Source organism: Mirounga leonina, unplaced genomic scaffold (assembly GCF_011800145.1).
Source record: "Mirounga leonina isolate KUSES-001 unplaced genomic scaffold, KU_Mleo_1.0 Mir_93, whole genome shotgun sequence".
Lineage (NCBI taxonomy): Eukaryota > Metazoa > Chordata > Mammalia > Carnivora > Phocidae > Mirounga > Mirounga leonina.
In genome coordinates, this window is record NW_023270854.1 from 47,473,855 (window position 1) to 47,499,316 (window position 25,462).

At 36.2% G+C, this 25,462-nt stretch overlaps 1 long non-coding RNA gene across 1 annotated transcript in view; it reads left to right on the forward strand.

The window, feature by feature from the left end:
* Positions 1 to 25,462, forward strand: part of LOC118004676 — a 150,149-nt gene that overhangs the window by 34,662 nt on the left and 90,025 nt on the right. The window lies entirely within an intron of this gene.

Consider the following 25,462-nt stretch of genomic DNA (forward strand, 5'->3'; position numbering starts at 1 on the left):
CTCATGTGTTCTCTCTTATTCTCTCTCTCTCAAATAAATAAATAAAAAATCTTTAAAAAAAAAAGTTCCGATTTTGTGCTCCGCGGCTCTATCACTTGCCAGAAGCGGCCAACGGAGGCCCCTCCCCCACCGTCTATCCTCCCGAATATCACCTCAGATTCACTTCTCCACACTTCCTACCTTCCAGAAAGTGGTTGCTTTTCTCATGAGAGAGTTGTTGCTCTTCTTTTCTTCCATCTCCTGTTGAGTTTGTAGGTATTCAGAATGGTTTGATCCCTATCCAGCTGAATTCCTGAGAGGAGACGAAATCCAGGTCTCCTAGTCCTCCGCCATCTTGCTCCGCCCCCTATTTGAAAGTTTTAAAGTGTTAGAGATTTGGGGTGCCTGGGTGGCTCAGTCGGTTAAGCAATTGCTTTTGGCTCAAGTTATGCTGGGAATGAACCCCACATCGGTCTCCCTGCTCAGCGGGGAGCCTGCCCCTTCTCCTTCTGCCTGCCGCACTTGTGCGCACTCTCTCTGTCGAATAAATAAATGAAATCTTAAAAAAAAGTGTTAAAGAGTATATCTTAAAAGTTCTCATCACAAGAAAATTGTAACTATGTATGGGCATGGATGTTAACTAGACTTATAGTGATGATCATTTTGCAATATATACATATATCAAATCATCATGTTGTGCACCTGAAACTCATAAAATGTTATATGTCAATAATAAATATATGTGTGTGTATATATATATATATGTATATATATTTAAGATTTACTTTAAGAGGTACTTATTTTAGAGAGAGTGTGAGTGGAAGGAGGGGCAGAGGGAGAGGGAGAAAGAGAGAAGCAGACTCCCCATTGAGCATGGAGCCCAACATGAGGCTCCATCCCATGACCCTGAGATCGTGATCTGAGCTGAACTCAGGAGTCAGACACTCAACCAACCGAGAACCCAGGTGCCCCCAATTATATTTCAATTAAAAAACAAAATGAAGTCAGAGGCTATGTCTCCCTTGTTTTACATTGTATCTCCAATACCTAGCATAGGGTATGCCTTACATAGAGTGAGCATTCAGTAAATACATGTTGCATGAATTTGAACCAAACTGTATTTGACTTGATGATCTGGAAAAATTTCTTTTTTTTTCTAAGCATTAGTTTCCCTGTCTATAAAATGGGGGCTAGGGGCTAGACACTCTCTATGGTTCTTTTCAGATTTGTCATTTTATGGTTTGCTTTCCTTAAACCTCAATCCCACTCTCAGTAACATTTCTCACTGATGAAAGAAATAGTAGGGGATTTCATTATCTTGCTTTCAACAATTGATAGGCCATCTGGACGGAAATCAATAAGGAACATTGGGCTAAATCTACATATTTGATTAGATGGACCTAATAGACATACACAGAACATTCAATTCATATTTGACTAGATGGACCACAAGACATTCCATCCAGCAGCAGAATACACATTATTCTCAAGTGTACATAGACCATTCTCCTAGAAGCCTTAGCAAATGTAAGAGGACTAAAGTCATACCAAATATCTTTTCTGACTACACTGGTATGAAACTAGTTATCATGAAAAAATTCGCAAATGTGTGGAAATTTAATAACACACTCCTGAACAATCGGTGGATCAAAGAAGAGATCAAAAGGGAAATTAAAAAATCATGAAACAAATGAAAATGGAAACATAGCATATCAAAACTTATGGGGTACAGCAAGAGCAGTTCTAAGGGGGGAATTTTGCAATGATAAATGCCTACCTTAAGAAAAAAGAAAGATTTTTTTTTTTTTAAGATTTTATTTATTTATTTGACAGAGAGAGATACAGCGAGAGAGGGAACACAAGCAGGGGGAGTGGGAGAGGGAGAAACAGGCTTCCCGCGGAGCAGGGAGCCCAATGCGGGGCTCGATCCCAGGACCCCAGGATCATGACCTGAGTCGAAGGCAGACACTTAACGACTGAGCCACCCAGGCACCCCAAGAAAGATTTTTTTTCAAGTAGGCTTTGTGCCCAATGTGGAGCTTGAACTCATGATCCAGAGATCAGCAGTCAGATGCTCTACTGACTGAGCCAGCCAGATGCCCCAAGAAAAAAGGAAGATCTTAAATAAACAATGTAACTTTATATCTCAAGCAACTAGAAAAAGAACAAACTAAGTCCAGAATTAATAGAAGGAAGGAAATAATAATTGGGGCAGAAATAAATGAAATAAAATAACTAAAAAGACAGTGGAAAATATCAATGAAACTGAGTTGGTTTTTTTGAAAGATAAAAAAAATTGACAAACCTTTAATTAGACTAAGAAAAAAAGAACAGACTCAAATAAAATCAGAAATGAAAGAGGAGACATTAAAACTGATAACAATCAGGGTGCCCGGGTGGCTCAGTCGTTAAGCGTCTGCCTTCAGCTCAGGTCATGATCCCAGGGTCCTGGGATCGAGTCCCACATCAGGCTCCCTGCTCGGCAGGAAGCCTACTTCTCCTTCTCCCACTCCCCCTACTTGTATTCCCTCTCTCACTATGTCTCTCTCTGTCAAATAAATAAATAAAATCTTTAAAAAAAATAAAAAAATAAAACTGATAACAATTACTAATGATCATAATGTGATAATGTGAACAATTATAATCTAACACAACAGATAACCTAGAAGAAATGGATAAGTTCTGAGAAACGTACAACCTATCAATATTGAAGCACAAAGAAAGAGAAAATCTGAACAGACAAATCACTAGTAAGGAAGTTGAATCAGTAATCAAAAACCTCTCAAAAAAGAAAAGCCCATGATGATATGATTTCACTGGTGAATTCTATCAGACACTGAAGGAAAATTAATACCAATCCTTCTTCAACTCTTCTAAAAGACTGAAGAGGAGGGAATACTTCCAAACACATCTTATGAAGCCAGATTACCCTGATACCAAAGCCAGAAAAGACACTACAAGAAAAGATTATAGGCCAGTATATCTGATGAACATAGATGCAAAAATTCTCGATAAAATATTAGCAAACCAAATCCAACAGTACATTAAAAGAAACACACACCTTGATCAAGTGGGATTTATTCCTGGGATGAAAGGATGGTTCAACATATGCAAACCAATAAATGTGATACACCATATTAACAAAATGAAGGATAAAAATCATATGATCATCTAAATAGATGCAGAAAAAGCATTTGACAAAATTCAACATCCTTTTATGATAAAAAATTTCATCAAGTTGGGTAAGGAAGGAGTGTAAAGGCCATATATGACAAACCCACAGCTAACAATACTCTATAGTGAAGAGCTAAAAGTTTGTCTTCTAAGATCAGGAGCAAGACAAAGATGCCCATTCTTACCACTTTTATTTAACATAGTACTGGAAGTCCTAGCCAGAGCAAGTAGGCAAGAAAAAAGAAATTAAAAGCATCAAAATAAAAAGGAAGTAAAATCGTCTCAGTTTGCAGAGGACATGATATTACATACAGAAAACCCTAAGGACTCTACCAAAAAACTGTTAGAACTAATAAATGAATTCAGTAAAGTTTCAGAATACAAAATCAATATAAAAAAATCAGTGGTGTTTCTATACACTAACAGCTAACTAACAGAAAGTGAAATTAAGAAACAGTCTCATCAAAAAGAATAAAATACTCAGGAATAATTTACCCAAGGAGGTCAACTATGAAACACTGATGAAAGAAACTGGAAAGATATTCTGTGCTTGTACATTGGAATATTATTAAAATGTTCACACCAGCCAAAGCAATCTACAGATTCAATGTAATCCCTATCAAAATTGCAATGACATTTTTCACAGAAATAGAACAAACAATTATAAAAATTTCTATGAAACTACAAAAGACCCTGAGTAGCCAAAGCAATTGTGAGAAAGAACAAAGCTGGAGGCATCTGCTCACTGATTTCAAATGATATTGCAAAGTATAGTAATCAAAACAGTATGGTATTGGCATAAAAACCCTCATATAAATCAATGGAACAGAATACAGAGCCCAGAAATAAATCCACACATATATGATCAATTAATTTATGACACAGGAGCCAAGAACTTACAATGGGGAAAGCATAGGCTCTTCAATAAATAGTGTTGGGAAAACTGGACAGCCCCATGCAAAAGAATGAAGCTAGACTGCTATCTTATACCATAAACAAAAATTACCTCAAAATGGATTGAAGAATATAAGGGCTCAAACTGTAAAACTCCGGGAAGAAAAAATAGAGGGAAAGCTCATTGACATTGATCTTGGCAATGATTTTTTTTGGATTCAATACCAAAAGCAAAGGAAACAAAAGCAAAAATAAACAAGTGGGACTACACCAAACTAAAAAGTTTCTGCACAGCAAAGAAGACCATCAACAAAACGTAAAGACAAACTACTGAATGGAAGAAAGTATTTGCAAACCGCATATCCGCTAAGTGACTAGTACCCTAAATATACAAGGAACTTATACAACTTGTAGCAAAAACAGAAACATAAAACATAAATATGGGCAAAGGACTTGAAAAGACATTTTTCCCAAAGAGACATACAAATGGCCAATAGGTACATAAAAAGGAGCTTAACATCACTAATTATCAGGGAAATGCAAATCAACACCATAATGAAATACCACCTCACAATCTGTTAGTGTGGCTATTATTGAAAAGACAAGAGAGGGGTGCCTGTGTGGCTCAGTGGGTTAGGCGTCTGACTCTTGATTTAGGCTCAGGTCATGATCTCAGGGTTGTGAGTTTGAGCCCTGCTTTGGGCTCTGTGCTGGGTGTGGAGCCTACCTAACATTCTCTCTCTCCCTCTGCCCACCCCCGCAAGAAGACAACAGATAACAAAAACTGGTGTGGATGTGGAGAAGAGGAAACCCTCATACACTGTTGGTGGGAATGCAAAATGCTACAACCAGAATGAAAAATAGTATGGAAGTTCCTCAAGAAACTAGAATTAGAACTACTATATGATCCAGCAATCTCATTTCTGGGAGTGTATCGAAAGGAAAACAAATCATATCTTAAACAGATATCAGTACTCCTGTGTTCATTGCAGCATATTCACAATAGCCAAGATATGGCAACAACCAAAGTGTCCATTGATGGATAAAGAAAATGTGATATATCTTATTAATAATCATATAAATATATATATTATATATAGTATTCCATTGTATATTATATATTATTTATGTATGTATGTATTATTCAGCCATGAGAAAGAAGAAAATTCTGCCATTTGTGACAACATGGGTGAACCTGGAGAACAGTATGCTAAGTGAAATAAGCCAGACAAAGACAAATACTGTCTTTATTACTTATATGTGGACTCAAAAAAACCAAACACAGAAAAAAAGAGTAGAATGGTAGTTGCTGGGGAACTGGGTGATTGGGGAAATAGAAGAGGCTGGGAAAAGGGCACGAACTTTCAGTTATAAGATGAATAAAATCTGAGAAGTTCTACTGTGGGCAGAATGCTATACAAAGAGCATTGCATGCTGCAGAGAAATCATTCATGAAAGGTGCCAGGCTCTTTTTCTCAATGAGGTAAACTTCATTACTTCATTGTTGTTTTATTTTAAGAAATTGCCACAGCCACCCCAACCTTCAGCAGCGACCACCCTGATCAGTCAGGAGCCATCAACATGGAGGCAAGACCTTTCACCAGCAAAAAGTTAACTTGGTGAAAGCTCAGATGATGGTTAGCATTTTTTAGTAATAAAGTATTTTCAAGTTAGGTATATACCTTGTTTTTTTAAAACATGATACTGTAGCACACTTAGACTATGGTATAGTGTCAATATAACTTTTATATGCACTGGGAAACCAAAAAAGTTATTTCATCTGCTTGATGGTGATACTGGATTTCTTGTGGTGGTCTAGAGCCAAACCTCCAGCATCTGTGAGGTATGCCTATAATTCAACTGGTAGACTGCATTAAGATTTGTCATTAAGACAATGTAATTTTTGTCACTAAGACAATGTAATTTTTACCTTGGTTACTTTTGCTTCTTAGTGTTTAGGGGGAGAGAAAGTCCTCCCTGTAGCAGCTCAGTTTAAGCAAGCAGATTAGCTGATTAGAATTGGGTTTCAATTCTAAATCCCCAGGAGGGAGAATCAGACTGACAGAGGTTAGATTATATATATCCGTCCCTGAGCACTCAGTTTTGGCCAAGGTCAGGTTCTTTAGCACATTTCAGGCTGATGGAGCCCATCCTTGTTGACCAGAGGCAGTTTCCAGGGAAGTGAGAACAAGAGCTGATCAGTTACCTTAAACAATATTTACCATTATAAAATTGGTGTAAAAACTATTTAGAATTGAATAGAAAAGAGCAATCTGGTATATTTTCCAATTTTTATGCCTAAAACTAACCAGTAGTAGAATAAACCCTTGAGAATTTATGACTTAGAAAATTTTATTATTGAAAAGACTTGAAAGAAAAAGAACTTGAAATGGGTGTTTTATATCTATATTTAATGTTGAAGTAATTGGTGTGCTTAAACATCCAATATGAAGTCATAGAACTACAAAGCAAAATGAATTTATGGTTAAATATTGCATCTTGCTTTGTCTGAAATTACCTAAGTACTATATAGGTGCTAATGAATTCTCCAACTTGAGGAGACATGCAATGAAAATTGCATCATTCTTTGGTTCTGAGTGTTGCTGTAAGCAGTGATTTTTTTTCCACCCATACTTTTTCCCTTTAAATTGCTACCTTGTGCCAAATTAAGAGATTTGGCAATTCTCATTTGACAATTCTCTTATGACAATTAAGAGTCTCTTATGACAATTAAGTCATAAGAAGCTGTTGCAAACAGCTTCATTTTATGTGCTGCAATAATAACTAAACTCACCAAGGAAAAGTAACCTCAGCCACCTTTATAAAAGTTTATATTTCATATTTCTTTTTTTCACTTTTTCCTGTGTCACTACAATTTATTTTTTTCTGTGACACAGGTTAGAAGGAAATATCCTGTGTCTGAGAGTGTCATGACTACTGTCTTTAATGCCAGAGAAGTTGTAATTAGCTGGAAACATGGCTGGAGGTCACATTTTATAAGTAACAACATGTCTACTTCTGGTTGGAGGGCAGTGGCAAGCTTCTTTTCTTATCCCTCCAATTCTTTTTCTCCTGGGCATTATAGTATAATTGTTAGGAGTTTGGGTTTCAGAATGAGAAAGGCCTGAATTCAAAACCCCGTTCAACCATGTTCTAGTTTTAAATTCTTGGGTAATTTACTAGGCTTCTGAGCTTAGTTTCTTCATCTGTAAAGAGGGATAATAAGATTATTCGAAGAATTGAATGGGATAATATTTGCAATGTGCTTAGCAAGAACTTGGCACATAGTAAATGTTTAAAAAACAATGTTAAAAATAATGCTAATTATTATGTTCAGTGCTAGGCCTGGGGAAACAAAGATGCACTGAGGCATGGTCCTTGTCTTGAAGGAACTTATAGACCAATGGAGTATGGGATTCAGAAAGTATCACTGTAAGTGTATCTTTATGTTGGAGAGGCACTTCGTACTTGATAGTTGGTTCTTGATATTTCCATTAAGCACTATATTATTATTATTTAATAATCTATAAATAAAATTTATTCTTAACTTTGGATTTTAAGAACATTATACTCAGAGCAAGTTATTGTAAATGACTCACTAGAACTGTAGGTGTTGGCATTCTTTGCCTTGTTCTTAGTTCTGTCCCAGTCACACAGGCTGCGAGGCTCTTTCTTGGGTACCAGGGAGAGATAAAGGTAAAAAAGAAAAAAAGAAGCATATTTAATTTAGAAGATTGACTCTAGTACCAGATTTGGAGGTGGAGATGAGGGACTAGAATGTGAGATGCAAACTCAGGCAATCTATCCAGAATTGAGGCAAATAAAAACAGGCTCAAGTCGTTCAGTTGGTACGCAGAGCCGGATTTCTTCCAGGCACCTGTATCTGGGGGAAGAAGGAACAGAGACACTAGGAATTCCAGAAGTCTGGGTAGAAGTTCAAACCAGCAGCCTGACCACCACACAAGCAGTCTAACCTGGGGGTTAGGTAAAGTGAGAGAGGTGGAAAGAACTGCACTACCCCTGCTTTTGCCCAGTCATGTTCAAGCATTTCTGACTGTTGATCTTAGTTATGGATAAATTATATATAGGTACCTCTATTACTAGTAGCATATTAGCGCATAATAAAGTTCTTTGTTAATGATAATTACAATTACCTTTTTCTTTTTAGTAAAAGGACTTTATTAAGAAAGCTTTGTGCAATTTAAATAATTTAAGAAGTAATTTAGAATTATTTTGGCTGGCTTCTTGGCAGATTTGATTATACTGTTACTGTTTTTAAATGAAGATAGGCTGATGAAGATGAGATTGGGCTGCTTTTTGATGTTTTGTGTTGCACTTGCTTTGTCAGTGTTACCTTCAGTTTGCCTTTTCTTTGCATTTTAAAGCCATCATGTGAAGGTTAGATTAGTAATTCGTAATACACTTAATTGAGCACACAAAGACAGAAATAAATTTCTATATACTGAAATCCAATGGAAAATTAGGGTTCCCTTTTTTTCTTTTGATTTTAAAGCTCCTTTTCCCTCATATGACCATGCATATCACATGGAACTTATATCCTCCCCACATTAAAAGGATCCTTTTGTTTTTTCTGAAATGATGTTGGAAGAGATTGGGAGAAGTTAAGGAAGTAACACTTTGCTTCTTAAAGAAGGAGAAAGGAGACAGTTTGATGTGCAGGGCTGCAAAGAAGAAGAAGAAAAAAGGGGGAGATTGAAAAGACATGGGAAATTACCAATTTTGCAATGGCAGAGTACATATAACACTATACACTCAACATGCCTTCCTTTGCTCCTTGCCTGTCCAAATTCTGCTCAGCTCAAGACCCACTTTTTCCAATTAGCCTGTACCAGACTCTGTTTTCTAAAAATGGAAACAACAATATCTCCTATTCCACATGATCTTTTCCCAAGGCAACTCTTCCATTCACTGAAGAGGTTATATAGATGGCAAATTAGTACATGAAAAAAACGTTCAATATCACTAGCTATTAAGGAAATGTAAATGAGGACTACAATGAGATATTCCTAACACACCTAATATAATAGCTAAAATAAAAAAATCACTATTTTTTAATTTATATTTTATATAAATACATATAAATAAATATATATTTATATATATATAAAAATATATATTTTTTAAAATACCAAATACTGGTGAGGATAGGAAGAAACTGTATCTCTCATACATTGTGGGTGGGAATATAAAATTGTATGACCACTCTGGAAAATATTTTGGAAGTTTCTTAAAAAACTAAACATATATTTAACATATAATCTAGCAGTGACTCCTGGCATTTATACCAGATAAATGAAAATTTATGTTCACAAAAGAAACCCTTGACATAAATGTTCATGGTATCTTTATTTATAATAGCTCCAAACTCTAAAACAACCAAAATGTCCTACATTAGGTGATTAGCTAAGCAAATGGTGGCATATCCATACCAGGGAATACTACTTAGCAATAAAAAGGAACCGACCATTGATAAATGCAATAATTTGGTTGAATTTCAAGGGTAGTGTGCTGAGTAAAAAACATCAATCTTAAAAAGGCCACATATTGTATAATTTCATTTATATAGCATTCCAGAGATGACAGAATTATAGATATGGAGACAAATTAGTGGTTGCCAGAGTTTAGGGATGGTGGAGGAGGGTATGACTATGAAGAGAGATTTTTGTGGTGATAGTTCTGTATCTGAATTGTGGTGATGGTTCTGTGAATGCAGAAATGTGACCAAATGGACAGAAAATGAAATGTCAATATCCTGGTTTTAAGATTTCTTGATTTTGAGTAACTACAATTACGAAGATGTAACTGTTGAGGGAAACTGAAGTGAAGGGTATGTGAGACATCTCTGTACTTTGTGTGAACCTATAATTATTTCAAAATAAAAAGTTAAAAGAATGGAAGAGACTAAATTTAGGTTAGATCCTCATCAGCTTTTGTCTTCATTCTTTCCCTGACCCTGAAAAGGCCATAGAGGGGTGTCAAGGGACACATACCAGAAATATTTTATAATTTCTCTCACGAATTTTTTCTTTGACTTCAGTATTACATAGAATTGTTTTTTAATTTCCAAATATCTAGAAATAATTTGACTTCTAGATATATTATTGTAATTAATTTTTTATTTAATTCCATTGTGTAAGATTTATGGAAACAAAGAGTCAGATGCTTGACTGACTGAGCCATCCAGGCAACCCTCCTGTTTTAATTTTTTTTTAAATCTTTTTTTTGGCATCAAGTTGGGGATCTGGAGTTTCATTATATTTCTCTTCCTAGATGGTTCTCTGCAAACATTCTGCAGTGTGTGAAGGCAAGTCAAGCAAATTAGAGTGTTCTTTACATTATTTTTCTCATAGTTTTAGCAATTCTTTACACTTGCACACTGAGCTAAGATTTGTTATTTCATTTGTTCATTCAGCAAATATTTTATTGAGCACCTACTATGAGCCAGGCACTCTTTTTTTTTTTTTTTAAATGAGGTATAATTAACATATAACACTATATTAGTTTCAGGTGTAAAAAATAATGATTTACTATTTGTATGTATTGCAAAATGATCACCACAATAAGTCTAGTTAACATCCATAACCATATATAGTTGCAAAATTTCTTTCCTTGCAATGAGGTCTTTTCAGATTTACTCTCTTAGCAACTTTTAAATATGCAATACGGTATCATTAACTATAGTCACCATGCTGTACATTACATCCCTATGACTTATTTATTTTATACCTGGAAGTTTGTGCCACTTGACCCCTTTCACCCATTTCACTCACCACCACCCGTGGTCCCACCTCTGGCAACCAACAATTGCTTTCTGTATCTATTATCTAAGTTGTTTGGTTTGGTTTGGGTTTTGTTTTTAGATTCCACATATAAGTGAGATCATACGGTTTTGTCTTTCTCTGTCTGACTTATTTTACTTAGCATAATGCCCTCAAGATCCATCAATGTTACAAATGTCAAGATTTCATTCTTTTTATGAACTGAATAATATTCCATTGTACATGTGTACCACAATTTCTTTATCCTTTCGTCCATTGATGGACACTTAGGTTGTTTCCATATCTTGGCTATTGTAAATAATACTGCGGTGAACGTGGAGGTGAATACATCTTTTTGAGTTAAAGTTTTCATTTTCTTTTTTTTTTAAGATTTTATTTATTTATTTTAGAGAGAGAATGCTAGTGAGCATGAGCAGGGGAAGAGGCAGAGGGAGAGGGAGAAGCAGACTCCCTGCTGAGCAGGGACCCTGAGATCATGATCTGAGCTGAAGGCGGACGCTTAATTGACTGAGCCACCCAGGTGCCCCTAAAGTTTTCATTTTCTTCAGATAAATACTCAGAAGTGGAATTGCTGGATCATATGGTAGTTCTATTTTTAGTTTTTGAAGAACCTCCATATTGTTTTCCATAGGGGCTGCACCAGTTTACATTCCCACCAACAGTGCACAAGTGTTCTCTTTTTTTTCCCCACATCCTTATCAACACTTGTTATCTCTTGTCTTTTTTATAATAGCCCTTCTTAACAGGTGTGAGATGATGTCTCGTGCTTTTGATATGCATTTCTCTGATGATTAGTGATGTTAAGCATCTTTTCATGTACCCGTTGGACATTTGTATGTCTTCTTTGGGAAAATGTTATTCAGATCCTCTGCCTATTTTTACATTGAAAAAAATTTTTTTTTGCTATTGTGTTGTATGAGTTCTTTATATATTTTGGATATTAACCCCCTACCAGATATATGATTTGCAAATATTTTCTCCCATTCAGTAAATTGCCTTTTCACTTTGTTGATGGTTTCCTTTGCTGTGCAGAAGCTTTTTAGTTTGATGTAGTCCCATTTGTTTATTTTTGCTTTTGTTGCCTTTGTCTTGGGTGTAAAATCCAAAAAGTCATTGCCAAGACTAATGTCAGGGAGGTTTCTGCCTATGTTTCCTTTTAGGAGTTTTATAGTCTCACATCTTCCATTTAAGTCTTTATTCCAGTTTGAGTTAATTTTTGTTTATAGTGTAAGATAGTGGTCCAATTTCATTCTTTGGCATGTGGCTGTCCAGTTTTCCCAGCACCACTTAATTGAAGACACTGTCCTTTCTCCATTGTATATTCTTGACGCACTTGTCATAAATTAATGAACTATATATGCACCAGTTTATTTCTGGGCTCTCTATTCTGTTCCATTGGTCTATATGTCTGTCTTTATGCCAGTATCATACTGTTTTGATTACTCTAGCTTTGTAATAGAGTTTGTAATAGAGTTTGAAATCAGGAAGCATGATGCCTCCAGCTTTTTTCTTCTTTCTCAAGATTGCATTGACTATTCAGAGTCTTGTGGTTTCATACAAATTTTAGGATTGTTTGTTCTATTTTTGTGAAAAATGTCATTGGAATTTTGGTAGGGATTGCATTGAATCTGTAGATTGCTTTGGTTAATATGGACATTTTAACAATTTTAATTCTTCTAATCCATGAGCACAGAATATCTATTTGTGTCTTCTTCAATGTCTTACCGTTTTCAATATATAGTTCTTTTACCTCCTTAGATGAATTTATTCCTAGATTATTTTTGGATACGAAGCTTGGTTGTTGATTTGAGATTTTCTTGTTTTTTAATATAAGCATTTAGAGCTATATATTTATCCCTCTGTACCTCTCTTCCCTGCAACCCATAAGATTTGGTATATTGTTTTTGTTTGAATTTGTCTCTAAGTATTTTCTAATTCTTGTAATTTATTTTTTGATTCATTGGTTGTTTGAAAGTGTGTTGCTTAGTTTCCACAATTTTGTGAAATTTCCAGTTTTCCTTCTGTTATTGCTTTCTAGTTTCATACTGTTGTGACTAGAGAAGATACTTTATGACATCTGTCTTTTAAAATCTATTGAGACTTGGGGCACCTGAGTGTCTCAGTAGGTTAACATCTGCCTTCATCTCAGGTCATGATCCCAGGGTCTTGGGATCGAGCCCTGCATCAGGCTCCCTGCGCAGCGGGGAGTCTGCTTCTCTCTCTCTCACTTCCCCTCCCCCTGTTCATGCTCTCTCTCTCTCTTTTTTTTTTTTTTTAAAGATTTTATTTATTCATTTGAGACACAGAGATACAGAGAGAGAGAGAGCTTGAGCAGGGGGAGAGGCAGAGGGAGAGGGAGTAGCAGGCTCCCCACTGAGCCAGGAGCCAGACGCAGGGCTTGATCCCAGTACCCTGGGATCATGACCTGAGCCAAAGGCAAACGCTTAACCATCTGAGCCACCCAGGTGCCCCTCTTTCTCTCTCTCTCTTGCTCACTCTCTCTCTCAAATAAATAAATAAAATCTTTAAAATTTTTTTTTACTACAAACTTAATTTGTAGCCTATTATATAGTCTCTCCTGGAAAATGTTGATGTGCACTTGAGAAAAATATGTGTTCTGTTGTTGGTTAGAACTTTCTGTATAGGTCTGTTAGATCTAGTTAGTCTATTGTTGTTTAAGCCTTCTATTTTTTTTTTTTAACTTATCTTTGATCTGATTTTCTATCCATTATTGTGAGTGGGGTATTGAAGTCTCTAACTATTATTGTAGAACTATTTTTTTCCTTTAATTTTGTCAGTTTTTGTTTTATATATTTTGATGGTCTGTCATTAGGTGCATAAATGTTTATAATTATTATATCTTCTTGCTGTATTAAAGCTTTTATTAATATATAATGTCTTTTTGGGGTCTTTTGTAAACTTTTTTGATTTAAAGTTAATTTTGTCTGATATTAGTATAGATACCTCTGCTCTCTTTTGGTTACTACTTGTGTGGAATCTTTTTCCATCCCTTCACTTTCAGTCTATTTGTGTCTTTGTATAACATATACTTGGATTGTGTGCTTTTATTCATCATTCTAATCTCTGTTTTTGATTGGAGAGTTTACTCCATTCACATTTAAAATAATTTTTGATAAGGAGGGGCTTAGATCTGTCATTTTGCTACTTGTTTTCTATCTTATAGCTTTATTGTCCCTCATTTCCTGTATTACTGTCTTCTGTGTTTAGTTTAAATTCTTTTCTCATTTGCTCTTGTGTATATTCTATAGCTTCTTTATTTGTGGTTACCGTGGGGATTACATTTAACATCCTTAAGTTGTAACACTGTATTTTGAATTTACAGCAGCTTAACTTCAATAATATACAACTTCTCTGTTACAGCTCTGTCCCCACCCCTTTCAGTTGTTGATATACAGAATGATGTCATTATACATTATGTGCCCCAAAACATAAACTATTAATTATTTTAAATGTATTAGTCTCTTAAATTGAGGAAAACAAGACTTGGAGTTGTAAACCAAAGTTACAATAATACTAGCTTTTAGGCTAATAATTATTTTTTTCCTTTATATGTATGTCTTTTAAATCATGTAGAATATTCAAAGTGTAGGGGCGCCTGGGTAGCTCAGTTGGTTAAGTGCTGGACTCTTGGTTTTTGCTCAGGTCATGATCTCAAGGTTGTGGGATTGATCCTTGTGTGAAGCCTAGCATGGAGCCCCACATTAGGCTCCATGCTCAGTGCAGAGTCGGCTGCAGATTTTCTCTCTCCCTCTTCCTCTGCCCCCCCCTTTTTAAAAAAGCTCAATAAAAAGAAAATTAAAAGTGCAGTTACAAATAATCATTACAACAATACTAGCTTTAAAATTTGCCTATGTACTTACCTTTATTGAAATCTGTATTTCTCCATGTGGTTTCAAGTTACTGTCTGGTATCCTTTTATTTCACCTTGCAGAACTCCCTTAAGCATTTCTTGCAGGGCAGGACTAGTGGTTTAATGACTCCCTCAGTTTTTGTTTATCTGGGGATATCTTAATTTTGCCCTCACTTTTGATGGGCAGTTTTGCCAGAGAAGGGATTTTTGGTTGACAGTTTTTTTTTTTTTTTTCTTTTAGCACTTTGAATATAGCAGCCTGCTGTCACCTGGCCTCCAAAGTTTCTGATGAGAAACCTGCTGGTTACATTTTTGATGATTCACTTCTCTCTTGCTGCTTTCATGATTCTCTCTTTGTTTTTATCTTTTGAAAGTTTGACTATAATGTGTCTCAGCGTGCATATCTTTGAGTTCATCTTACTTGAAGCTTGTTGAGCTTCTTGGATGTTTATATTCATGTTTTTCATGATATTTTCTCTGCCCCTTTCTCTCTCTTCTCCTTCTGGGACTTCTAAAATGTATGTTGGTCTGTTTGATTTGTACCAGCGGTCCTTTGGGCTCTGCTGACTTTTCTTCAGTTTTTTAAAAATTTCTGTTCAGACTTGATAATTTCCATTGTCCTGTCTTCAAGTTCACTGATTCTTTCCTCTGCCTGATCAAAACTGCCTTTGAATCCCTCTAGTGAACTTTTCATTTCAATTATTGTACTTTTCAGCTCTAGAATTTCTTATTGGTTTCTTTTTAGGTTTTCTATGTATTGATATTCTGATTTTCTCCCATACATCTTTTTCTTGACTTTATCTTCATCTTCCTTTAGTTTTGTGAGCATCTTTAAAACAATTGTTTTAAAGTCTTTGGTATGTCTGCCATAAGGTTTTTTTCAGGGACAGTTTCTGTTGATTAATTTTTTTCCTTTGAATGGGTCATACTTTCCTGTTTCTTTGTATGCTTTGTGATTTTTTTGTTGTTGTTGTTCAATACTGGATATTTGAATCTAATATGTGGCAACTCTGAAAATCACATTTTTCCCTTCCCCTGTGTTTGCTGCTCTTTTTGAATGTCCTAGTCTTTCATGTCTGACTCCAAAAGGGTAAAGAAAGAAAAATGAAGGGGTGAGGCAGCTCTTTAGGCCCCTGAAAGTCACTACAGCCAAAAGGGGAGGGGATTGCATCACTGTGGGGAGGTGCAACAGCAATGTCTCCTCCACCTCTTTGCACCTCTGTGCCCAGAACTAGCAATCAGTGATCAGAGCATAGATCCCAATATTTGGAGGACAGGGTCATTTTTGCTCACTCTGGCTCCCACAAGCTATGTGCAAGCTGCTCCAAGAACATGTGCACAGTGCCTGCCCTATGTCTGGGCATGTGAGATAGGTGGCTACTGCTATGCTAGCTGCTGAGACTGGCCAATATTAACTGCAGATCTTTCCCTGGACGTTGTGAGCCTTCAGTAGACTGCAAAATTCTGAAATAGTTACACTGGACAGATTCTGTCTGTGTAATTATTGTCTAGTTTGGGAAGACAGATTCCTGGTGCTTCCTATTCCACCATCTTTTCAGAAACCTCTATTATATCTTTTTCTATAATATTACTCTTACAATGTTTCTGTGCTCTAACATTTTATTTGTTATGTAAATTTTGTTGACATACAGTGCAATATTGGTTTCTGGAGTAGAATTCAGTGATTCATCACTTACAAACAACAACCAGTGCTCATCACAAGAGCCCTCTTTAATACTCATCACCCATTTGACCCATCCGCTGCCAACCTCCTTCCATCAACCCTCAGTTTGTTCTCTATCAATAAGAATCACCTATGGCTTGTTTCCCTCTCTCCTTTTTTTCTTTTGTGCTCTAACATTTTAAATATCTTTTGTTAAAAGCATATAGCTGAATTTAAGAAAGTGCCAGTTTTGGAGCCTCTATTTTGTATTTTGTGAGGTATGTCACTTAGTGATTATTGACATATTTAGAATTAATTTTATCATCTTATTTTGCACTTCCATTTGTTCCATTTTTTCCTCTGATTTTTCTCCTTTCTCACTTTCCTTCAATTAATTTGATCAATTTTGTTTATTCTCTCCCCCTCCACTGGTTTAATAGCTATTTATTCTATAATTTCAGTGGTTTTCTTAAAGTGTATACATTTCTTTTTTTTTTTTTAAAGATCTTTTTTTTTAAAGATTTTATTTATTTATTTGACAGACAGAAACACAGCCAGAGAAGGAACACAAGCAGGAGGAGTGGGAGAGGGAGAAGCAGGCCCCCTCAAAGCAGGGAGCCCGATGCGGGGCTCGATCCCAGGACCCTGGGATCATGACCTGAGCCGAAGGCAGACGCTTAACGACTGAGCCACTCAGGCGCCCCGAAGTGTATATATTTCTTAACAGATCTAAAGCTAATCAATATCTATTCTCTGGGTAAACAACATAGGAAACTTAAATTACTTTAATTCCAGTATCCCTCTCCAATCTTAGAGAGAGAAAAGATAGATTGCTTACAAATGAATGACAGTCTGATGGAAGATTTCTCATCAGCATCAACAGAAAACAGCTGTGAAATAATATCTTCTGAGGTCTGAGGTAAACTGTTTACTTGAAGGTTATTAACCACCTGAAATATCATTTAAGAGCAAAACACACAGATCCTTTCTGAAAGAACACTAAGTGATGTACTTTAATCAGAAGAAAGCCAAATGCAGAAGAAAGAGGAGTGGGATATGAGAAACGATGTCGATCAAAGAGAAGGGGAACTGTATTGGTAAATTTTTATAAGCACTAACAATAAGATGTAATACTCAGAATAATCCTTAGTTGGCTCCCCATTTTTACAGATGGAGAAAAGAAGGCTGGAGAAGCTAACTATCAAACTTGTGTGAAGTCACACAGTTAGAGAAGACTACTGCTAGGAGAATGCACTCTTGTTCAGAAATGCCATGAGACTCAAAAAGCAATACTAGCAATCTGTGTTCATTGTTTGAGCTAACTTGTGACTCAGCGAATTCTTGGGTCTGTGAGTTCTAGAATGTATAATAAAAATTCACTCAGGTGTTATCCTTTGAATTGAGGAGAACATGGAGCAAGAAGACCCACTAAAGATAAATTGGGACAGTTTATCTTACTTGAAATCCCAGTTGTACGGAATGATTTTTCAGTCACTTTGCAGGATTACATAAACTTTGAGAAATATTAAATAACTGATGGCAATATGACCATATTAAGAGACAAAGGTAGAGGGGAGCCTGGCTGGCTCAGTTGGAAGAGCATGTGACTCTTGATCTTAGGGTCATGAGTTCAAGCCCCATATTGGGTGTAGAGATTACTTAAATAAATAAACTTAAAAAAAAAAAAAGAAACAAAGGTGCTGACAGAGAAGCTGAATTGAATCAACAAAATTACTCTTTGTAAATAGCAAAACATAGACTTCCTCTGTATTCTAAACAATAAAACACATGTGGTGTTGTATTTTATTAAAAATCACCTGATTCATTCTTTAACCAGGCTTACAAGCTACAATGTAATCTTTTAAAATTATAGATAATTACAAGAAGGCACATTAAACCTCAGTTAATCACAGTTGTTTCAAAAATATGTCCTCTCTCTTAACAAAGCAGTAACCCAGCCAAAGCTTGGATAAACTGGCATTTCCCTAGATCACATGTTTCATTCCTAAACACAATGCCCCTTGTGTTTCTTTCAGGTGTCCATACTTTCTCTGAAAAATAGATCTCCCCTTCCAAAGCTTGAGTATTATCTGCTCTTTGTTTGAAAATAAATGCATTGTTCATGTGTGGACTAGTCGTGCAGGTGTTTTGCCTCTCTTTTCCCAGTCAGGCTCTTTCTTAAGCCTTTCATGAAATCAGTTCAGTTTAGTTAAACCTCTGACATTCATTTCTCATTGCCATTTCCCTTTATAGCCATAATATAAGCCCCAAATTCAACCAGATCATCTTTCATTCCATTATGTTTACATTTTAAAAATTATCTCAGGAGTTGCCAACACTACATCTTTCTCAGTTCTTGAAGGCTAACTCCAGGGCAAGGCCAAAGTTCTGATCAGTTCAGGTTGCTTTCATTTTCCCTGAACTTCCAACTGCTGCCTTATGGTACAGATTTGATCCTGTCACTGGAAAGAACTCTCTGAAAGCTTTGCATGAAATTAAACTCCCTGAGGTGTAACTGAAATGAATAAAGCCACAGAAGCGTGTATTGAAACAACTGTTTTCCTGAGTGGGGCATGTGAAACACTGACATTCTTAACACAGTGAGGATTGGTATTGAATGTCAGGTAACTGGTTCTGTCTTCTGAAGTATAGGATTTCAATGCCTCCTTTTATTTTCAAACAATCACTTTCATGTTATTCCCTAGAGAATGAGGACGGTATGAATCTCAGATCACTGGATAAACTATAGCTGAAAAGGGAAAATGGGGGGGGGCAGAATTACTTAAAGACTTCATCTCTTCAGTGCAAAAGATAGTAATTGATATTACTTATCAAAGTGTAACTTGGAGTTTTAAACAATTTATTATTGTCATTCATGTCTCTAGATTTTTTGCATAATCCCCATTCTCTGTCATGTTCTGTAACTCAAGTGTACTTCAATAAAACAGTGCATATTTTAGCATTTCATTATTCTTATTGCTTTCATGGCTAGAGTTTTAAAAATTTCACCTTCCATTGTAAATGTTGGAAAGTTTATATGAAAATAGTGAATAATTATTCATTTTCATAGTGAATAAGAAGTAAAGAATCTATCTACTTTACTTTTTCTAATTGCAGTATTTTGCTTAACACAGTGTGCTCAATAATTTGTTGATTAAAGAATGTAACACACGTATAGTGTGTATTGTTTTTATGTCCAATTTTTCAAATGTGACTAATCTGAATTTAATTGTGAAACACATTATTCTGTTCTGAGTATCTGTAGAGTTCTTGTATAATGTTGTAACTTTGTTTTAAAAATGAGTACACATTTCTTCAGTTGTTTTAAAAAGCTGTTTTGTAGAAATTAGCAATCAATCTCAAAATCAATTTTGCTTTATATTTTGGAATTAATAATACTATAGAAGATTTTAGACCAGAGTTTGGTATTCATATTACGTATGGCAATTCTCTGAAACATGGTGGTGTATAGTTCATATGGACTGTATAATGGAAGTCAGCATTATGTGAAGATGTTAAGATTTTACTTATGAGGAGGTGCCATGATTCTGGCCTTAAAGAAAGTGTTAATCAAGACATTTCAGTATTTTAAGATTTTGATATCAATGGCTGAGGTGAATTTGCAAAACATAATCATAATATAGAACCTCCACTCAAGCATAATCTCTCCTTCACAGTTATGCTTAAACATAGGTCTATGATTTATACTTGAGCCAACTGATTTCAAAACTCTCTCTCTTTTTTTTTTTTTTTAATATTTTATTTATTTATTTGACAGAGAGAGCGAGAGAGCACAAGCAGGGGGAACAGTAGAGGGGGAGGGAGAAGCAGGCTCCATGCCAAGCAGGGAGCCTGATGCAGGGCTCAATCCCAGGACCCTCAGATCATGACCTGAGCCAAAGGCAGACACTTAACCATCTGAGCCACCCAGGCACCCCAATTTCAAAACTCTTAATGCATATCCTTTTGGGACAGGTAAAGAAAGGTCTACCTACTAGATATATGGGAAATAGTACTCTGAAACTTCTTGAGATGGAGAAAGGGAAAAACTCTATTTGCCCAGCAGCCTGGAGTTAAAATTTTCAAGTACAATTTATTCAAAATTTCTTAAGAGTTTATTTAAATTGCAAACACCACTGATAAATTGACTCAACAAATATTTTTTCCTTTTCAGCTTTTTTTTTAAAGAATTTTTTTTTAAAGATTTTATTTATTTGACAGGGAGAGAGCAGGAGAGCACAGGCAGGGGGAGAGGCAGAAGGAGAGAGAGAAGCAGGCCCCCTGCTGAGCAGGGACCCCCCCCCCCAATGTGGGGCTCCATCCCAGGACCCTGGGATCATGACCTGAGCCAAAGGCAGTCACTTAACCAACTGGGCCACCGAGGCAGCCCATTCCTTTTCAACTTTATTGAGGAATAATTTATACCACAGTAAGGATGACTTGTCTCTTCTCATTTATTTGTTCAACCATTTATTCATATCAGTATGGATTCATGTATATTTATTTTATAATTTGGGATTATAATTCAATACTATGTTATTTGTTTTAGTGCTCAAATCATTCCAGCTTTGGCCACTGGGAGCTCTTTCTGGTTGGCTTCTGTGTCTCCTTGACATGCTCCATCTTTTTGTTTGTTTGTTTGTGTGAGCTTCCTTTCTGACACTACAAGAGATCCAAGTTTATCTTTTATTTTCTTTTCCCACCCCAATTCTAGAATCAGCCATTTTCCCAAGTATCCCTGGTTTCTTTTATTGGAAAATGGTATTTAGAAACCAAGATGTGGGTGCCTGGGTTATTCTTTATTGCTGGGGTGTGGTTACCTCTCAGTGTTCAGAGTGAGATAAATATATATGTGTACATATTTATGCACATACAGCTATAATTGGTCTGTATATACCTGTATAAATATTAAGTTAAATATGAGTTCATATTAATGTCTCCAACTCTAATCCATTACCACAGGGTTCATTCTATCTTTCCTTGTTGTTTATCTGCAATATTCACCTTTGACAGTGAGAAACCTGGCTCATCTACCATCTGTTCATTTAACTGTTCAACCTTAGTATATGTGTAAAGCAGTGTTACAATGTTTTAGATGCAATTCTATGTCTAAAAATTTATTCTACCAAACGTTCACACTGGTATGCAAAGATACGTGGACAAGGATTCTCCCCTTTCCTTTCGGTTCCTTTTTTTAAAAAACCATATTAAATTATCTTTGGTTTTTGAAAAACTTTTTATTGTGGACATTTTCAAGTGTAGGCAATAGTAGAGGAAAAATTAATCTGAACCTTATGTGACCATAGTCCAACCCTTAATAATTTTAGTATTTTGCCTTTCATTTATTTGTCTTATTCTTTTAAAACAAATTTTAATGTAAATACCAGATATCATATCATCTAAGCCTATAAATAATTCAGTAAGTGTCTCCAATCTCCAAAGATGGCCTACAGTGATAGCCACAATGCCATGATCATACCTTAAAAAATTAATAACTGTTCCCATATATGATACCAATCTATGGTCAAATTTTCCCAGTTCTGTGAAAAATGTCTTTTTTCTTTTTTTTTTTTTTATCTGAGAATGAGAGAGAGAACACGAGAGGAGAGAGGGTCAAAAGCTGAGCAGGGAGCCCGATGCGGGACTCGATCCTGGGACTCCAGGATCATGACCTGAGCTGAAGGCAGTCGCTTAACCAACTGAGCCACCCAGGCGCCCCTGAAGAATGTCTTTTATAGTTGCTTTGTTTGTATCAGTATCTGTGGCAGACAGAATAATACCCTTCTCCCCTCATTAAATGTCCATATCCTAATCCCTGAAATCTATGAATAGATTACCTTACATGGCAACAACAACTTTGCAGGGATCCTGAGATGGGAATGTTGTCCTAGATTATCTGGGTATGCTCAATGTAATAACAAGGGTCCTTATATGAGAGAGGTAGGAAAGTCAGAGTTAGAGAAGAAGATGATGGCAAAGGCAGATGTTGGAGTGGTTCCATTGCTGGAAGGGGGCCATCAGCCAAGAAGTGGGAAAAGACAAGGAACTGATTATCCCTAATAGCTTCCAGAAGAAATGCAGGCTCCATACCTTGATTTTAGCCCTGTAAGACCCATTTTTGGACTTCTGACCTCCAGAAGATAATAAGTTTATAAGATTTGTATTGTTTTAGAGCACTAAGTTTGTGGTAATTTGTTACAGTGGCAATAGGAAAATACATGATCCAAAGTGTATGTATTGCATTGGGTTGTTATATTAAGTTTCTTTTAATCTGTAATAATTCTACCTCTTTTTCTTTTCTAATTTGTTGAAAAAACTGGGCCATTCATCTCTAGAATCTTTGCATTCTGGACTTGGGCTCATTTTTGCCTCATGGTGTCATTTAACTTGTTCTTTGATACACTGTGTTTCCTAAAAATTGGTTTTAAGTTATAGAGCTTGTTTCTAATCGAGTTTGATTTGGGGCTGGGGTAGGATATTTCATAGATGATGCCTTGTGCTTCCTGTTATATCACATGAGGAGATAACTAACAGTTGTCTCATTGTTGGTACTGCTAGCCTGATCCACCCACTAGAAAACTTCCATTAATCTTTTATCTAGGGTTTTAGTATTAATTGATGATTGTTGCTTATGTCTGTAATTTACTAGGGGTTCCAAAATGGTAATGTATTATTACCTGAATTTCTATAAAGAAGAAGTTTCCCTCATCAACTATTTGGTTACTCTGGAATATATTTTATATAGGAAAGCAAGATAAATTCTTGATTCTTTTTCTTCACTCATTAATTTTTCAGAATATTAAGTTTGTGTGCCTTAGGGAACTTCTAAGGTAATGATGAAGTTTTAAAAAATTAATTTAATTACAAATTCACGGATTTATATGTATTTGTTGAGTTTTGTTTTGTTGTTGTTTTATTTGTTGTGTTTTAATCAGTTGGCGACATTATTTTTCATGTTCAAATTGTTCTTTGGCCAGTGAAAACTCTTCAAGGTAACTCCTGTTCCTTTTGATGTTGCAAACAAGGTACTTTTGTTCTCTTGCCTTTTTCACTCTGTCCCCACCCCTGCCCCCAGAATATTATTTATATTTGTTTTTAGTTTAGCTTTTCATTAATTCAAATTGGAAATAAAAGGAAGTGTGTGTATATTTTAGTATTCCTTCCTTTTACACAAAAGTTAACATACTATATACAATGATCTATACCTTATTTTTTCAGTTAATAATATCTTCCTGGGTGGCTCAGTCGTTAAGCGTCTGCCTTCAACTCAGGTCATGATCCCAGGGTCCTGGGATCGAGCCCCGCATTGGGCTCCCTGCTCCGTGGGAAGCTTATTCTCTCTCTCCCACTCCCCCTGCTTTTGTTCCCTCTCTCACTGTGTGTCTCTGTCAAATAAATAAATAAAATCTTTTTTTAAAAAAAAATCTTCCTGAGATTCCCTACATAAAAGCATATAGAGAGATGCCTCATTCCTTTTCACAGGTGCATAGTATTCCATGTTTAGATGGACCACAGCTTAGACAATCAGTTCCGTATTGATTAATATTTATGATGTTTTTATTCTTTGGTAAAGAACAGGAGAATCATTCCTCCATATAATTTGCTGTGATGTTTTAGAATCATTCCTCCTTGGGACTTGGCTTCTTCTTTAGTTAGTGAGTTGTGGGTCTGAGAACTGGCTCAGGTCTTAGAACCAAGTAAGGGATTGCAGTTTTTTATTGGTGTATGTAGTTACCTTCAGCCTCTTGTTTCATCCATCTTTGATTTCTTTTCATCATTTAGATTGAGCAATACTTTTGTTGGCTGCCTATTTAACTAGCCCCAAGGATACTGTGCTCTATTAAATGTATCTTTCTGTGGTTCAGGCCTCACCACCACCCGCTCCTCACCAACTTCCACAATGAACTTGTTGTTCCTTGTGATAATTGTGCCCACCTTGCTTCTAGTAGCTTAGCTTCATCACCTAGCCTCTGTAATTTGGAAGCCTATTATCCCACTGCCATCAATAAGACTAGTTCTGTAACATTCTCTTTTACTCTCAGCTTTGACTATAGAGGACGGTCAACACTGAGCTTGTCAATCATTCTGGTGCTTATTCTTCATCACTTTGGAAAACAGTGGTCCTCTAGGCTGTCACATGGAACATATTTAGCTCTGAGTTTTTGGTTTTATACAGTATATCCCTCCTGGCCTATTTCTGAGTCTTTTGACCACTTTTTACAACATCCCCCAAGGCAATTCTGGCATTTCCACTTCACTTAGTGTCGGCCCTTGATATTTCCGCCTCTAAGAGTTATCCTGTCAGTATCCTAGCACTGTCTCCTGGGGTTCTAGCCAACCTGCTAAATTCTTTATCCCAGGAGAGTGCTCCCATATTGAGAAACTGACCTTTGTCTAACCTGATGTTCCATTTCCACTGACCCATTACCCTTAGAATCCAGTCTTACATGTACTTTCCCAGCTCCTGCTGGTGCACACTGGCTAGATCCTCCAGTTCCTTTAGCATGTGGTCCCTTTCATTACTCGGCAGGCCTAACACTTCCTCCAAGCAAGCATGGTGGGATGGAAGGCTAGTTTTTAACTGAGAGGAGTAGGCCATTTATCTAGGCCCAGAGGCTTCAAGGGGATGATCAGAGGTTTCAAGGTTTTTGAGTGAATTAACTCAGATATCCTCAGATCTCAACAGGGCTCTGACCATAACATCTTTCTCCACCAGGGACTTTGACATGTGAGACTTCGCAGAATGGAAAATTCACTTTTCTCTGGAATTCTGCAGCTCATAATTAAATCCTGAGCCTGATCCTCAGATTCTTCTGTCCTCTGCTTCCAGGGGATAAGAGTCTCTTTGTCTGCTACCCAGGAGGACTTCTGAATTTTGAGTTTTACATTTCTCTTTAAATTAATAATTATACTTAGCTTTTGATTGTCTTTTTCCAGTTCATCAATGACACTCAACAACAGTGATTTGATTCTGTTGTCCTTATAATTAGTACTTCCACAAAAGCCTGAGGTATTGCAACTGTTAGTAAATTCCCTTCCACTATTGTCCCATTCCAGTTTACCACATGTATACTTTTAACA